The 17621-nt window shown below is 40.6% G+C and overlaps 1 protein-coding gene and 1 long non-coding RNA gene across 6 annotated transcripts in view; both read left to right on the top strand.

Moving 5' to 3' along the window:
- LOC116062481 (complexin-1) overlaps positions 1–17621 on the top strand; it is a 60702-nt gene that overhangs the window by 3153 nt on the left and 39928 nt on the right. The gene's annotated exons all lie outside the window — the stretch shown is intronic.
- On the top strand, positions 1607–17110 carry LOC116062483. Its single transcript, XR_004108010.2, has 3 exons — positions 1607–1785; positions 8770–8773; positions 17099–17110. It is a non-coding gene; the product is annotated as an uncharacterized LOC116062483 (long non-coding RNA).

Raw genomic sequence — 17621 nt, 5'->3', positions numbered from 1 at the left:
GATCGTTAGGAGCCAAATTCGAAATCACGATAAAAATTTGATTAATTGCACAAACCCTAGCATATTATCCACTTCATTAAACAGCTGCTGAATGTGTAGCTCCATCTTCGTCTGAACACAGAAACCTGTGTCTGTGATTGGTGTTACACTTATGTTATTTCATAATAAGTGCTGTCTACTTTGGGACTCCTGCTGTAAACTTACTCTTAAAGATTTTTGGATGAAGCTGTCATGTTGTCGGTTGGGCAGGCGTTTGTCATTATTTTAGTGATACACAACGCTGCTGCATTATACCGCCTACTCCCTTTTCCCAATGTTTACATTTTCACAGGACAAGATAGGCCTGATTGCAGGCCTTCTCTTGTATATACAGTCGAGTATGCTGCAAATTGGGATTTGAATTCACAAAATACACAAAATGATTTATGGTTCCAGGCAGTCACTTGATATTCATTGTGATGGAGCACACAACAAAAGCAAGTGTCAGAAGTCTGCTAATACATTTTTGTATCATGTAAAAATTAATGGAAACCAATAGTAACCAGAAATGGTGGGAAGAATACATCCAACGATATCAAATTGTACAGCCTGAATTAAAAAAAAAAATGGTCAGCAAAACTGTCTACATGTTCTGTAGTTAAGGAGCTTAAACTTAACAACACTCTGGCATGTTGCTTTAAGGCTGCTGGTCTCTGTGGCTGTGTTTGGTTTGTTTGTGTCAGGTACAGTAGCTGTGTGTTCATTATGTATTTAGACGTGCGTGTGTGTGGTTCACTGCTGGTGGGTGTGTTAGCGCAGGTGCCCATCACTAGGCTCACACAAAGCTCGTGAATAAAGACGAGTCAAATCCGCTCAACTGTGCATAAAAGAAATTTTACACATGAGGAAAACCAGGCAGTTTGTGCCAAGACCTTAAGCAGAGTATTTCTTTCCGTCTTAGGGAGTAAGGTTTTTTTTGTTTTCTTCTTAAGGAGTAATGAGTTTCGGAGTTCAGTGGATTAGCTGTGGGCTATTATCTCACTTCTCTTTCTCTCTGTGCGCTCAGAGGAGAAACTCACACTCCATCTGCTCCCATCTAGGCTGTGATTTGTATTCTGTCTGTTTTGTGCAGTTAAGGGCAAGGTTGTCTCGCATGGCACCAAGAAAGGGCTCCTCTGTCATCCATGCCCTTTCAGCCTTTGAAATGCAAGTCATAGATCAGAAGTTCCCAAAGTTTTTCATGTCAAGGAACCCTCTCAGGAGATGAATGGCTCATCTGAGGAGAGGGTTAAGAGTCTGTTAACAGTCCGCGATAAAAGAAAAGACCATGCTGGTTGTTTTAGCTGGTTCACCACTAGTTTTACATTGCCAGACCTTCCTCCACAGCCCTGCGGAGGAGGGTCTGGCTTGTCCACACAGCATTCTGGGATGGGAGAAAAACGTGCTCTGGTTTATTGCCATTTCTTTAAGCCAATCACAATCGTCATGGGCGGCACTAGAGCCACGGTGTCTCTGCAAAATAGCCTCTGGAAGGAACTTGTTTGGGTGGAACGTGTACGTTCAAAGGTTGTTTTAGTCGTGCGACAGAAAACTCAGTTTGGACAGATAGTCTAGCTAGCTGTCTGGGTTTACCCTGCAGAGATCTGAGGAGCAGTTAACCATAGTCCTCATAAATCCACCGCAGTTTAAAATTCAACACAAAGAAAGCGGAAGTTAGCGGACATCCGGGCGAAAAGAGCGTGATCCAGGGGAATTTCCGGCAGCACCGGAGCAATCCCGAAAGTGGAACGTTGTGGATATAGACTAGTTCACCACTAATCATATGGCTTTAACTGCACCCAGGCAAATACTATTTCTTGTGCTGTTTGTAACAACAAATAACAACAAATACAAATACATGTTACTATGGATACCTGTGATCATGGGTGTGGTTAAACAAGCATTTAAAAAACACAAATTTAGCAAAATCTATGTATTTCAATGGAATCACCATGTTAACAGTTTGCTAGCATGGTTTATATACTGTATGTCCATGCTAGCCTTAGACGTTGAATTCAACTTCGGTTGAAATTTGGCCGGCCAACTACCTTGGAGGATTTTGACTGACTAGCACTAACATACACCGGGCTGGCTGGCGTGTTAGCTGTAATCTTGTTGTTGTTAGTTCACCAACTAGCACCGCGAGCTGTCCCTCCGTCACCAAGCTTCTTGCAACACCTATTTGGAGATAAACTTTATGTGCCTCTTTTTCATGTGACCAGGACATTATACCAATCAAGCATACCCTTCATGCAGCTTGTGGCTAGCTACGAAAATTTGTTTGGTTGTAAATTGTGCATAGTTTAATATAACAAATTTCTTTTGATAACTTTTTGTCAGGTCCGTCTGGAGATGCTACGTACCAGGTTTCGTGCAGATCGGTCGCACGGCCTAGGAGGAGTTCGAAAAAGTTGGTTTTGCGCATTGCGCGATATTGCGTTCATGAGCTATATATATACTTTTTGTACTTGTAGCGCCCTCTAAGTGGCTAATTTCCGTAAATCTTTTTAATTTTGAGGTCCAGAGGGTCATGCCAAACAATAATCTAAAGTTTGGCTTTGATAGCATTTATTTCATAGCTAGCTACACAAATTTGAGTTTGTGCGTAATTTGAGCAATTTTCATCCAATAAAAATTCTTTTGATTTCTTTTTGTCAGGTCGGTCTGGAGATGCTATGTACCAAGTTTTGTGCAGATCAGTTGCACGGTCTAGGAGGAGTTAGAAAAAGTAGGTTTACGATAAATCGCGATATTTCGTGCATAAAAGTATAGGCGGAAATGGCCGTGGCCTATATCAGGAGTTTCAGCTGAATTCAGGGAACGCGTGGTTATGTGTATTTTTAATGTGTGATGTACGGTTTGGGAGGCCAAACGTGTTTTTTCTGCTGTAGCGCCACCTAGTGGTGGAAGTGGCTGCAGGGATCTGGACGACTCCTCAAAATGGCACCCCCCCCCACCATGTACGGTTTAGGCTCTAGTATCAGTTTTAGGGGGAGAAAAATAATAAACCTTAGGAAAGCAATAGGGTTCCACAGCTCCGCTGGATCTGTGAACCGTGTTGCATTACAAACCCGGTTCCCAGCCCCCTCGGGCTTGGACCCCTCAATATATGGTTTGCAGATACAAGTTTTAAGCATATATAAACACCTGTCTGATCCTTTAATCTGTAGTGAATAAAATCAAACCCCATAGAACCAGTTCAAAGACTGTTGGAGTCCCTAAACCAGAGATTTAGAACCAATGGCCATAGCTTATCAGTGACATGTAGGGTGAAAAGCAAGGACAAATGAGGAGTTGATTGAGTCTGCCGGGCAGTTAGAGCAATTTCTTTTTGTTTGTCAGTGTGTGTAGGTCTTTTATTGCACGAAAGGGAAACCATGCAGGAAGAGAGGGGAGGGGATGACATCATCTAAAAAATCTCGTAAATAGAAGACTCACCTCTTTCTCTCGATGAAGCTGCAACTCCAACTCCTCCTCCTCCTTCTTCCTCCTCCTCTGACATCTCTGCCCTCAGTCTTCGCGGAAGAGGAGGAGGAGGAGGAGGAGGAGGAGGAGGAGAATGAGGTGTAGGAGGAGATGAAAAGTGACAAATTGATCTTTTAAACGGGATGTTATATCATCAGCGGCTGATGGCAGAGGTTGTAAAGTCGAGCTGCACTCTGGACTGGCAGAAGCTGTAATCTCTGTTTAATGGGAGATGTTTTCTGCCCTCTGCAGCCTCAGTTTCTCCTTTTTCCTCCCCTACTTCTATCATCCCTTCATTCATCCTTATATTCTCAACTCCTCCGTCTAACCTTCCATATCTTTAGTCATGTTTTGTACTACCTTTATTCCACCATCTTTTGCTGTCTGTTCATCACTCCCCTCCTTACCAACACAGCTGTCCACCCTCTCTACCTTTACTCCATCACTCTCTCTATCCCGCCTTTGCTCTCCCATCCTTCAATTTTCCTTTCCTTTCTTTCCTCCCTCACTCCTTCAATGATTACAGTAAATCTAAAGGCAGAGGCAAGGAAACCTCACAGGGACTGTGTGTGTGTGTGTGTGTGTGTGTGTGTGTGTGTGTGTGTGTTTGTTTGTGTATGTGTGTGTGTTTGTGTGTGTGTGTGATTCAATATTTGCTTGTGTGTGACGAGAGAGAGAGCGAGAGTGGTAAAGTGTGTGACAAACAGACAGGGACTAGGGCGGGCCTTAGTAGTCGGCTTTATCTGGCACTATAGATGATAAAGTGTGTGTGTGTGTGTGTGTGTGTGTGTGTGTGTGTGTGTGTGTGTGTGTGTGTGTGTATGTATGCGTGCGTGCGTGTGTATCTGTGTGTGTGCCCAAGTAAGACGGAGATGATGCTGACACAACCACATAGAAAAACAGAAAATTGGAGAGCAACACACAAATACGTGAACACTGACACACACCACCGGGGCAAACACATGTAATTCAAACCCACTGATGTAAACTTAAACAAACCCAAGCACATGCATGCACACACACACACACACACACACACACACACACACACACACACACAGTCGTAATCAGTGGGATGCGACAGACCTCCCGCTCGGTTGAAACCCACAGCAGGGGAACGCTAAGGGAATGTTGGGAGAACCACAGCAATACAGACAGTGCAGCCTGCAGTTGAGCCTTTGACACACATCTACTGGACACATGTAAACATTCTCTAAGAAGACAAACTTCTGTGAGTCAACAGAAAATAACACTGGATAATAACAGTGGATGCACTGCAGAGCATTTGGGCAGGATGCATACACATACACACTGAGTCAGGAAGTTGAGGGACTAAAACGAAAAGAAAAGTCAGTTTTCAGATTTGAATTCCTCTTCATGACTTGCTTTTAGAGCTCCAATTGCTGTGCAAACAAGCAGTGTTAAAGCTGTTTTATTTCGGTAGGAAAAAGTATATGCATTCAAGAATCCTTTGAAAAATGAAATAATTAGTTGACATTATTTTGATCCATGTCAGGTATTGCTGCATATTTTGAACAAAATTGCTGCACAGATAAACAAACAACAGGTTTATTTAGCACAGATGCTTCTCTCAATGATCTGTTGGCACTGAACAGCTTCACTGGATGGAGGTTGAGTGTTTTGCTCAAGGGTCCCTCAAATGTGCTGAACCGAGAACCCATCAGTTACAAGCCATGTTTCTAACTTTGAGGCCACAGCTGCCCTTTGAATAGATTGCTATAATATTTTGAGAACAGACCAAATTGATTCATGGAATTGATCTGGATGTGGGATAATATTACCCACAGAATAAACAGAGACAGATCTTGAATTTTAGACCTAGAAATTCTAGTAAAGGCATAAACAGTTGTAAAACCTCTCCAAGTGCCTACAGCGTAGTACATTTACACACATACAGTGCATATGGTAAACTAATGTGGATCTCGTGCTTTATATTGATAGTGTAACTGTGAAAATGTAATACGCAGTATACTGTATGAGGCAATTCCCTGTGCTGTGGTTGTGTGGTCACATAGGAGATGAAACGTAATTATCCTAAAGGATTAATTAGGATTACCTGAAGAATCCTGGAGGCTATATGGAGATTTTTTACTCCCGTGTGACCTTACATCCCCGCTGGGTATATGGGCTGTTATTTGTTTACCTGTTTAAAAAGAGAAATGCAGAGCCATTTGTAATTTTTTGTCTACTGTCTGGATTTCTTTTGTGTTTTCAAATCTGATTCTTCTTAACACTGATTTTGAATATTTTCCACATAATGTACATCCCCTCCCTCAAAAACCCACATTTTTAAATCAGTGGCTTTTACATGCCCTCTTCTGCATGTCCTACCTCTTTGCTCATCCTCTCCCTCTCTTTGTCATTTTCTTTTTCTCTCCTCCTCTCTGCTATTGAGGCTGATGTGGACTGTCTTTTAAAAAGAGCTGTGGAACAGATTTACACACACACACACACACACACACACACACACACACACACAGCCTTTGTACCGCTACTAGAGTTGATTGTGAAAACGTCATCTTTTTTCTTTGTATGTTAAGCTTTGATTAAAACAATGGAAGCATGGCCATGTGAAGCTGAAATGGGATTTTTATGCAGCAGCAGACTCCCATCAGCGGGACTGTGATATTACAACATGTTATTAATGCCCTTTAGCCCTGTACTTAGGAAACAGAGTCCTTTTGTGTTTAAAATTTGCTTTTTTCCCCCCACAATTCTTTCAAAATGCTGTTTGTGTGCCCTATTCATTTCAGGCCACCAACATACGTATCACACCTTACAAGAGTTTAACCACAAGCTTCGATAACATGATGTGTAATTTATATATGACACACGCTTCCTGCTGGATTTCATATACAAGCTTTGCGCATGGCTGGGCAGTCTCTGTGAGCAATTCAAATGAGTTTCTTAACACTTAACTTGCTTTCAGTTCACTTGGCATAAAAGAATATTGTTTTATGGCAGACATCAGCCTATTTGAACCCAATTTCAGAGAAATGAGACAAGAAGAGAGGCAATGTAATCCTGATAAATTGATGTGCAGTAATGATGTCTGCCCTCTTTAGATACCTACGCTGTACAGCACATGGTTTTCTTTTTTCATCATGTATGGTGTAGAGCCTTCCTTTGGAAAAAATTTGTGAACCAAAACTTGGCTCGAGCTGCATTAACATATTTGACTGTGAGTTGAAGACTTTCCATTTTCATGATTGAAATGTTTAATTGTGTCTGAATATAATTTTTTTTAAGATTATTTTTTGGGCATTTTCGCCTTTAATCACCAGGACAGACATGAAAGGGAAGAGAGAGGGGGAAGGCATGCAGGAAACTGCTGCAGGTCGGACTCAAACCCTGGGCCTTTCCGTTGAGGAATACAACTCTTCATATTGGCACACGCTCTACCTACTGAGCTACCCATGCGCCCATTTGTGTCTGATTTTTATATTATTAATATGTAAAAGAAAAAATCTTGAGATTTTTTAGTGAGACAGCTTCCGACTCTTAAGGTTTATTTATTGTCATTGCACAACATAGGGTTGCGCAACAAAATGCATTTGCAGTCTCTTTATGCTCACTATGCCTGGCAAGTTTTTAATCAGCCAACAGCAGAGTCAGCCAAATATGTAACATTTCACATATCTCATTTTAAAATAGGTCAGTCAATGGAAATGTGGATATAAAGTTCCCAATATGGTAATATGGTTAGGTGGAAATCTACTGGCAGGAGACAAGGCTCATTGTCATCTAACAAGGAAAGAGATTACACCTCTGAGCTGTCAAAAACACCATTAAAAAGGAAAAAGAACCCGTACTCCAGATACCTTTTCTTCACAAACACATGGCCTCCAACGTGTCAGCCTGAAGATGATTGATGTATTGATATCTCATTTGTCATCATTGTCCAGCAACTCACCCTGAAGGTCTTCGTGTCACGCTGTGTGTGTTGTTTGTGTTATAATCACGGTGAAGTGACGGCGACTGAACTTCAGGGATGTTCTGAAACTGAAGTTACAGACCATTGTCTTCAGAAGCAGCCGTGTCCAAGAGATCTAGTTTGAAGGCTTGAGTTTGACTTTGAAGGCCTGAGGCTTGGACAGTCAGGACTATTGTCATGAATTAAAAAGGGAAAGGAAAGGGTTTTCTGTTAACTCGGGTTGGTTCTGGGACTGTTTGGAGCAAACATGTCCTATTTGCAGCAGCCATGTGATTCATGCTCACAGTTGCAAACAATCAATACCATCTAAACAGTAAATCAAAGTCCTCTATTGGGAAACAAGATGAAACTGCCAACAGAGTATAAACCAGGTCAAGACTAAAGCCTGTCCTAATCTAGTCCTTTTCAATAATAGGATTTAAAAAGTCTAATTTTTGTCCAAATGTAAAAAATAATGCTAAAACAGCTAAAGGTTCTTCTGTACTGTACCTATACACTTCAAGCTTGAAAATAGCTTGAAAAAAGTAAACAAGTTTGATAAAAATTTATCTTGAAAAATGTTAAAATAGAAAAGCCAAAGTTAACCCTCATGTTGTCCTCGGGTCAAATTTGACCCGTTAAAAAACAAAACAAATTAATATCAGAAATATGGGATGCCGAAAATGTCTAAAAAAGTGACAAAACGTTGGGAAAAGCGTAAAATGACTGTGTGACCCAAAAGCGTTTTTGTGTGGAAAAAGCAACAAAAACAATGATAAAAACATCAAAAACACTGGAAGAAAACGTCAAAAATTGACAAAAAGAATAAATACGGAAGGAAAACTTGACAAAAGCTATAAAAATGTAAAAAGAGACCAAAACTTAAAAAAAAAAAAGAACTGTGAAAAAAGCAACAAAAACGTTGAGAAGGGACAACAAAAGAGTTTTTTTTCATGGTCGAAAGGAAGACAACATAAGGGTTATGTCATTCAAATTATCAGCTGAACTATATTTCTTTCTTATATAAAAATTCCAGTTGATTGACATTCTCCAACCTGTGGGTGTTTTCTGCCCTGCAACAGCCTGCCGGGGGGCGGGCAGTCCATCAACTCCAGAGGGAATCCCCATGTGGCTGACGCAGCTGTCACTCAAAGCTTTTCGTTCCCACATGAAAAGTCCCTGAAGATTTCTCCATATGGAAACAGTTGCAAGAATAGGAGAGGAATGAGAAGAATAGCTACCTTAAATAGCTAAATGTACATCTGTATTTGGCACATGGAAAGTGAAAATACCAAATCTTTGCAAAGAATAAATGACATTTCAGGTTACAGTATGGTTTCACACTGTCCAAGGGTGGTATTTTCTCCAACCCACACAGTCATGACTATTATTCCTTATTGTGAAGGAATGGTGGGATCAGACTAGAGCTAGTTGCTAACTCTGTCTGTTTGTCATTCGATGCTTGGCAGGTATCAAATAGTTAAATCACTAATATATATAATAATAGTGATAATATTGTGTGGCTGTACTGTGTGAGTTCATCACTAAATACAATGCCTTTACTTTTTGTAGCTAGCTATACTGATGCCATATAGTCATATAATAATAATTCTAAATAGCCATTCATTCTAAAAAAAAAAAGATGTATAAAACTATATATTTTTAAGTTTTTTCCTGATACCTTGTTTATACCTTCACCATGTGAACACACACTAACCAGATGCAATCCCTCTCAGTCAATTTGTGCAGACAAATCCTCTCTGAACCTAAACACAACAAATCAATTCTTTTGCATGTCAGTGCTAATAACGTCTCCATGTAGAATCTTCCTGATCTTGGTGGGGAGTTCAGGAAATCAAAACACTTTACCTGCATAGCTGTGGAGCTGAGAGACACTGTTCTGCGCGAGAGCTGATGTTTAGGTCTGAGTCACGTATTGACCTAGACTGCAGTTAATAGCGTACGCTCAGGCTGCATGACACTTAACTATACACTGTGGTGAGAGGGATGACTGGATAGCACACATTAGTATTGTGGAGCAGCCTCGGGACTGTGTGTGTGTGTGTGTGTGTGTGTGTGTGTGTGTCGCTGAACAGTACATGCATACAGTGATCAGATCATTATTCTGTAGGAATGTTTCTTTTCTCATTTGGTCTTTTTTACTGAAATGTGCAGTTGATTCTCCCCAGTCTTATTATTTTATGATCCAAGTTTTAATGGATCTCACCTGACCATTTTCAAATATAATATACAATATTGCAGCTATAAATATTAAGAGTTGTATTTTGACACAATCCGTACATACATCTGTAAGTAGTTGATTTGTCCTCAGTCGTGTGTTTATAATGATTTAAGTTAGTGTCGTATCTTACAGGTTTGTTGGCAGAACATTAACAGCACATACATTTGTGAGATCAATGTCAAGAATCTATAACAACACCAGCTGGCCTCCTTCCAGCCACATCCAGCCAGCTGGGTGGGTGGGATTAAGTGGGAAGTAGCAATGCACCTGAAAAGGAAAGGGTTATAAGGCTAGAAATGTTTTTGTTTTTTTTTCTTTTACAACTTTGGTCTAAGTTTCATAGTTAAAAAACATTCTTATCAGCTATGAACAGTATCATTCACCAATTGAATTGCTGAGATCTACAGCAGAGTCTAATGGTGTTTTTCCATTACATGGTACCTGCTCGACTCGCCTCGCCTCTACTCGCCTTTTTTTGGTTTTCCATTACGAAAAAAAGTCCCTGGTACCTGCTAACAGGTACTTTTTTTAGTACCACCTCCGTCCAGGTTCCAAGTGAGCTGAGGCGATACCAAAAGGTGACGTGAAAACCTGCAGACTACTGATTGGTCGGAGAAAATCGTCACTAATCACTGCGTCATCATTGCCTGCGACAGACGGGGGGTCCTGAGCAAACCCACCATTTAAATAGTTTAGCCAGCGGTGTTTTTTTTTTTTTCTGCCTCCAGCTTCTTTTGAAACAAAATTTGTCTTCTGGCAACAGCCACATGCCGAGAGTCAAAAACAACACGCCTTCGACGTTCTGTGCGTGTGTTGCGTTAGGTCACGGCAGTTTCCTGCGGCGTCGCTATGAAGACCAGCCACGCTCGCCTCAGGTATGAGGCGGTACTAAATCTGCAATGGAAAATGGAGGACGGGGCACCGCGGCCGAGTTGAGTCGAGCCGAGTAGAGTAGAGTCGAGCAGGTACCATGTAATGGAAAAATGCCATAACAGGACAAGGAACACAAGTGAGTGTACCTGAAATGTCAGTTAGAATATCATTAGTTTTTTGGGGGGGCTTTTCTGCCTTTATTGATAGGACAGCTAGATGAGAAAGGGGAGAGAGAGGGGGAAGACGTGCAGGAAATTGTCACAATGTCGGATTCGAGCCCTGGACCTCTGCGTCGAGGCATAAACCTCTCAGTATATGTCTGCACAATCTGCACAAACCACTGAAAGTTTCATTTTTGATAATAAATGAGAGGAAAAGCCCAGCACAAATGGTCTACCATTGTAGTGTGACTTTCAGAGCACAGCAGTTAATGGACTGGAGAAGCCAAGGTTTCATGCAGGTTTGATATGAGTCACTGTCTCAGACAAATAATGAATGATGCTGCTGCTGTAGATCACTGGCATTTAGCAGACCAACATCGGTTCCTGCTACTGTAGAATAGATCTGTGCAAGTTCATTTGTTTTCTGTTACCAAAAGTCGATTGCTGGCTTCAGTGTGTATGTCTTGTATATTTCTGTTTATTCAAGTCATAGTCACAATGTATAATCTAATCTAATGATGGCAGACCATTACTGTGGCAGTTAGTGTACAATACACGTATGTAATGTACTTAATTGTTCTTTACTAAGACAAACTGATAAGCATTGATGAAGCATTTTTTTTTTTTTGATCTTATGCGCCGATGTTGAGCCACAATGAATCCTCAAATGTATTCAGTGTATTCAGTTTCAGGATGTTTTTCCACTGTGATAGTTTGAATTAGTATGTAGTTTGCACTGTAGACAAAGGGTTTACTTTCTACTTTGCACAAGTACACAGATGGAGGACAAACCAAAAAAGAATTGGCCAGGACAGCAGGTCAGTTAAGCCAGCAGCAATCCAAGACTTTCTGCAGGAGTTACACTACGCTTGACGTGCATACGCACACATGTTGGCAGTGGCAGGGCTGTCTGAGCTAAAGGCAGAAGGAATCAGTGATGTGTCGTGGCCTGCTGAGCCACCCGGAGGATCCTGATGCAAAGAGACGCCGCCTGCTGCCGTGACACACACACAAAGGGGCATGAAGTTATCAATGGCCGCTGCAGGAGTAGAATAAACTGCAGTTTTTTCCTACACAAGTTGGGTTGTGAAGTTTTTATGCACATTGCCAAGAAATCACTAAGTCACTGTTGTTGCTTAACTACCTTAACCCCTGCAGATGAGCTGGGGACAGATTGTGAAATCAGGTTTCATAAATCAACGTATTGCTCTGTTACTGATGATGAAACCTATATACATAACATATGCCTTTCCAGATGTGAATGTGCAGGCACAATCATAAACAAGACTCAAGAGAATACTATAGACATAATCCAAACACATGCACATGCAAACATACACATGTATACCACAGGCAAATATGACAACACATAAACAAAAACATGTTGACAAATGCAATAAAAAGAACAAATGTACACTTTAACATACATGAACACACTCATTTATTCAAAAACACAACTGTGGTTAGAGACACAGAGCAGCACATTAGTTGCACACATGCACACCACAGATGGGCTCTCTCTCTCTCTACCTCTGCAGTGACTGTGCTGTGAGAAAATGAGTCATCTGTTTGGCCCAAATGTTTGCACCTTCATTATGCAAAATCGCTGTATCGACCTCCACTGTCCGTTTTTGACGATTTAACATCCTTTAACAAATGTTTAGTTTGGGTCAGGAGAGTCAAACAGAAAAAATACAGAAGTAGTTTAATATAACTTCTGGGTCAAATGAAAATAGAAATATATACACAACATACAGTAGTTAATCAGCTCAGCCACTGTGAAAGTCACTAAAAAGGCCATACTGTATTCTCACAGGGAATTAGAAAATCTCCTCAATATTTCTTGACAAAGAAACACCTAAGCCTCTTATGATTCAATGTTTGCTATCTGGTGTATGGAAAACGGCTTTAAATAATACAATACTCATTAACTTTAGCAGCTATTGATATATGGAAAAGAGTTGCAGTAAATTCAGAAAGCTTTGTTTTTGCAATTTGGAACATAGTTCAGCACCAAAACTGTAAGATTCCTCTAAAACTGAACCAGAATCTGAAAGTAAACTGATTAAAATATTTAGCAGGTTTCTTCAAGATCTAATGATTAGCTTTAGCTTGTTGTTAGCAGTACAAACAACATAACTTAAACCTGTGTGATTGGATGTTGTGCTCCTTGAGAGTCATATTTGACTTCTCTCTTTAAGTTTCTATATATGCAAACTTAAACGTTAACCTTTTAAGAACCACATTTTCAGAGTTGTTCATCTTTTGTATTGTTGTTTTAACCAGGAGAGTTGTGCCCATCAAGGCTTGGAAGTGCTCCAACTGCAGTCATTTAACATTATCTATGAAGAAAAGAAACTGGGCTGACACCATAAATACAGAATAATACAGAACTCAAGTCAAAATAACCGGAAAATGTATTTCTGAAGTACATGTTTTCATTCATGATCTTCAAAGCACTAGCTTACCTGAATAGCGACAGGCTAGTTTGGCTAGCTTGAACTTAAAACATCAGCCTGGTTAAATGGCAAGCCAAGTAAAGAATAATGAAATATAAAAATAATTTCCTGCTGCAATAATGTTAATTTAACTACATTGTTTTGTGCATATTGCATTACACACTTTTATTCAACCCTCAATGTTTAAATTTAAAATGAATTTAGTGCCGTGGAGAATTGAAAGTCTTTCTTCAAGCCCACTTAATGCAAAAGTTGTAGTTTGAGCTGATTATTTAAAGGAAGCACTGTTGCCTAAAATAACCCTTGTGACGTCTTTCTTAGATAACCATTCATTTTCCACTTGGCTCACTGGTGCAACACGCTGTGCTGCTCTGCCCTGTGAGAACAATGTGTAATTATCTGGCGAGGGTAAAAAGTAACAGCTGACCTTCACTGCATCTTCTTGACCGGCATCCAAAATGGCCACCCTCTTCAATATGTCACCTTGGCAAAAAAAAGGCCGTCCGCTCCTCGGCTTAAATCACGGCGTCATCAGCAAATGCTATAGGATAAGGAGTGATTCCCTTTAAGTTGCACTGGTGCACCCACACACATTTAACATATGCAGACATAGACTCAAACACGGTCACACCCTCTCCATGAAAAACAAACAGAAATTCTCATCAATTATGTCTACTGCTGAGCTGCTGCAGGTCCATTAAACTGTGTGGCTCCATTTGGCCTGCTGGATCATTAATCTGAACACTTCTACCGTCTGCTGCAAACTGACTCTGCAGGTGTGTGTATATCTTCATCCTGCACACTTGTTTTTATCCAGAAGTGTTTATGGTGCTGCTGTGGGTTGAAAGGATGGGGAGGGTATGGAGGCATCAGAGCAGTGTATGACATATGGCACAAGGTTGAGCTAATAGCCTTGTGGATCAAAGACATGCAGCACATGCAGTCACACCAAGGCTGGTGCTTCTATCCTCACTGTTACTGAAAACTCTGGAGGAATCAAAATCTGAAACCAGAGCTGTTACGGTGTTGATTACTCCAACAATATACAATGAAAAATAGCCTGCTACATGTGAAGTTGAAGTGGACGGATAGTAGCTAAATCTGTCGATGGGAAAAAAAATGTCAGCAGATATCTTAGTTACAACAAGATTTCAGTTTGTAAATCCCACGATCTCTACAAAGCTAACATTAGCTTAAGTTAATGGTCCCTCCCTGACTAAACAGGGAGGGACCAGACAATGTCTCTGTTGTTTTTGTTTTTTAAATTTTGATAGCGAATTGCCCCACAATATGAATATAGTTTGATTATATCTTTTATTTTGTTAATAACCTTTGTATGTATAATCACAATATTACACTATGTTTACGAACCTCCTAGCCACATCACTGTCATACCAATAATTACGTTAAATCACACCCTCTTGTGTTAAATTGCTTAAATATTAACTGTATTAAAGAAATGGCCACCGAAACAGATAATGTATCCTTTAATGGTGGTAATAATAATAATAATAATAATAATAATAATAGTCAGTTATACGACCATCACTTGAAGAGAAAAAGCAACTAAGTGAATATTTGCAGAGACCGCTGCTCATATGACCGCACCTTTATAGTTCAAAGGCTTTACTCAAACAGGACGAAACACAAAATCTTTCAACATCTCTGAAAATCATCCCATTTAAAAAATTGGTTTTCACTGAATTGAGACAAAACACATAACATTTACCTCTGGCTTTAATGATGAATCTCCCCCTCTACATTCTACAGATAGGACTACAACTGACTTTCCATCTTACCAGTTAATTAGTGTCAACAGCAGTCACCTGGCCTCCCATGTGTAAATCACTGCCTGATTAGTTGGAAGGAACAGAAGCCAGCGGGACTCTGGATCCTAAAGACTGAGCTGATGACTTCAGCAATATTTGCAATATATACATTGAAATCAATGATATTTTGCACAAAAATCACAAATCAATCAGTACATTCGTTAACATATTGAATCACTGCTGTATTCATGCCTTTGTTGATCTTCCTTTGTTGCAGATAGTTAGTTTCTATATGTTCCTCCACATGCTTCGCTATCAGCTTTCCCTGTTTGCAGTCTGTACAGGCCAAGCTCCATGTCCTGCTGGCTGTCATATGCCGAGTGTTCTGAACAGTCCTTAGTCCCAAACGCTGCCAAGGTTTCTGTGGTTTGATTCAAACTGGGCCAAGCCAAGCGGAAAATGTTTGCACTCACTTTATCGTATGGTTTTGTGGATTTATAGTTTGTGGACTGATAGCGGTGCACTGCCAAGAGAGAGGGACGTGTGGCGAAGGGAGGGTGGTTAAGGTTGGGGGTAAAGAGTACACAAAACTGCCCTGACTCTGCTGATAAGATCAGGGCTACGTCATCCACCATCTGTGGCAGGGAAATTCCTCCTTCACTGCTCTGGACAGAGCAACACAAGCAGATGAATAAAAGGAGAAAATGACCACAGAGGATAAGGAAATGATGGTTTGAGATGTGCGAGCAACGTAAACACATTTAAGCCCCGTTTACACGAAGGGAAGACGCAGATATTTTCCTGCGGTTTGGCCTCTCATTTACACGAAAACCCCGTTTTTATCACAGAAAACGATTATTTCTAAAAACTCCGGCCAAAGTGGAGATTTTGGAAAACTTCGTTTGCACGTTTGCATGTAAACTGAGACAGGTTTAGGCAGCCGAGAGAGAGAAAGAGGAAGTGAGTCGTTGCTGTTGTTGCTATTTTCGGGATTCTGATTGGCTAACGTGGGCTTGAGCTTCTTGTTACACTGCCACCTACAGGTGTGGCATGCTCTTGACAGCATTGACAGCATATATACACGGGTACATGTAAACGAGCACTTTTCTGAAAACATAGAGGTTCTAAATGTCCGTTTATGAAAATAGCTGGCCACGTGTAAACGTAGTCTTAGAGGAGGCCACATTTAAACTGTAGCTAAAGTGTCCAATTTCCTGTGGTACATTCCTGATGTGTTTTGTATTCAAAGTAAAGAGCAAAGTAGTGAAGGTATTTGCAGTGTTTGATCTGGCTGGCATGGAAGTTTGATTTGTCAATAAAACCAAACTCAAAAAGCTGGATTTACCAACTAAAATACCAAATCGAACACTTTCTAATGCATACCTGGTGGACACAGGCATAGGAGAATGAAAGTAATGCCAAACAAGGTAGAACACTACCATACACTGTTAATGCCAAAATGTAAAGCCAAAGTTAGCGAACGTTGACCACAAAATGTGCTGTCAGTTCATGCTGGTGTTACATAACTGCAAGTCAAGTCCATTCTATTTATATAGCCCCGATTTCACAAATCACAATGTTGCCCCTATCTTTAGACGATTGTTCAGATACAGAAAAACTCTCCCAAAAAACTTTTAACAGTCAAGGAAATGGAAGAAATAGAGGGATATTTTCAGATGTTTGTTGCACATTTAATCCATGTTTAGGTCCATGTCTCCACCAGTGAGAGTTAACTGGAAATGTAGCATGATTAAGAATTACAGTTGCTATGGCTACCTACCGTACAGTTAAATACATTGTGCATTTATTTATCACATTGGTTAAGCTGTTCACCTGATCTTTGAAATCTGGCCCTTTTTCCTAGTTGTGGTTAAGTGAGGTCACTGTGCTGATAGTCTAGCATTGCCCTTGCAAAATAAATAGCGGAGATAGCAGAAAGGGAGGAGAATGAGAGACACCAGGTGGCAGGCTTTATACCTGTGTAGTTTAAGTATATCCCGTAAACTACTGTGCTGCTAAATCATGCAGATGGTCAGCCTGTTCTCATGAACCATTCGTTCAAAAAGCTACGGAAAGTTAAGCACTGTAATTCGTATTTATTCCACGTTTTTTTTTTTGCTGTAGTCACTACATTGACGGCTGCTGTATAAAGGGGACTTTCAAGCCAGAGAGCGGAGTTTGCTTCCCGGGAAAAACTAAAGTCTTTCACCCAGGAAATGCGTGTTTCTTAAGAGTGTTTTAATCTAAACAACAATCTTTTTCCTAATCTTAACTGGTCGTTTTGATCCCTAATCGTAACTTTCGTCACGGCAAAGCGCTCATATTTTGTGGAGTAATTTCACTGAAATGACTGGCAGCTCACTGTGCTTTGTACCCGGCTCAAAATCACCTATTTTCGGGTAACTCAACCACCAACTATCGCTGATACAACGGAGGTCTGTAGCCAGCATCACAAAGCTCTGTAGGGGCTTTAACAACTAGCAACTGCCGCTCGGTGTCCTGGAGCTTGTAGCCACCCAGCGTCACGTGACCAGCCGGCGGTCTCCTAACTTTCGTAGGATATCATACGTTTTGGTGTGTATACATTATTGTACGATATCATAAGGACCCGTTCATGTGAATGTGTTGAGATGGTCCTTGTGCATGTGTACTTTTCTTAACTTCATCCTGACATCAGTCCAGGCTGCTGTTCTCTGAACT

This window comes from Sander lucioperca, chromosome 1, assembly GCF_008315115.2.
Source record: "Sander lucioperca isolate FBNREF2018 chromosome 1, SLUC_FBN_1.2, whole genome shotgun sequence".
In the NCBI taxonomy this organism is placed as follows: Eukaryota; Metazoa; Chordata; class Actinopteri; order Perciformes; family Percidae; genus Sander; species Sander lucioperca.
Note: the sequence above shows the minus strand (reverse complement) of the source record. Positions and strands in the feature narration are given on the sequence as shown.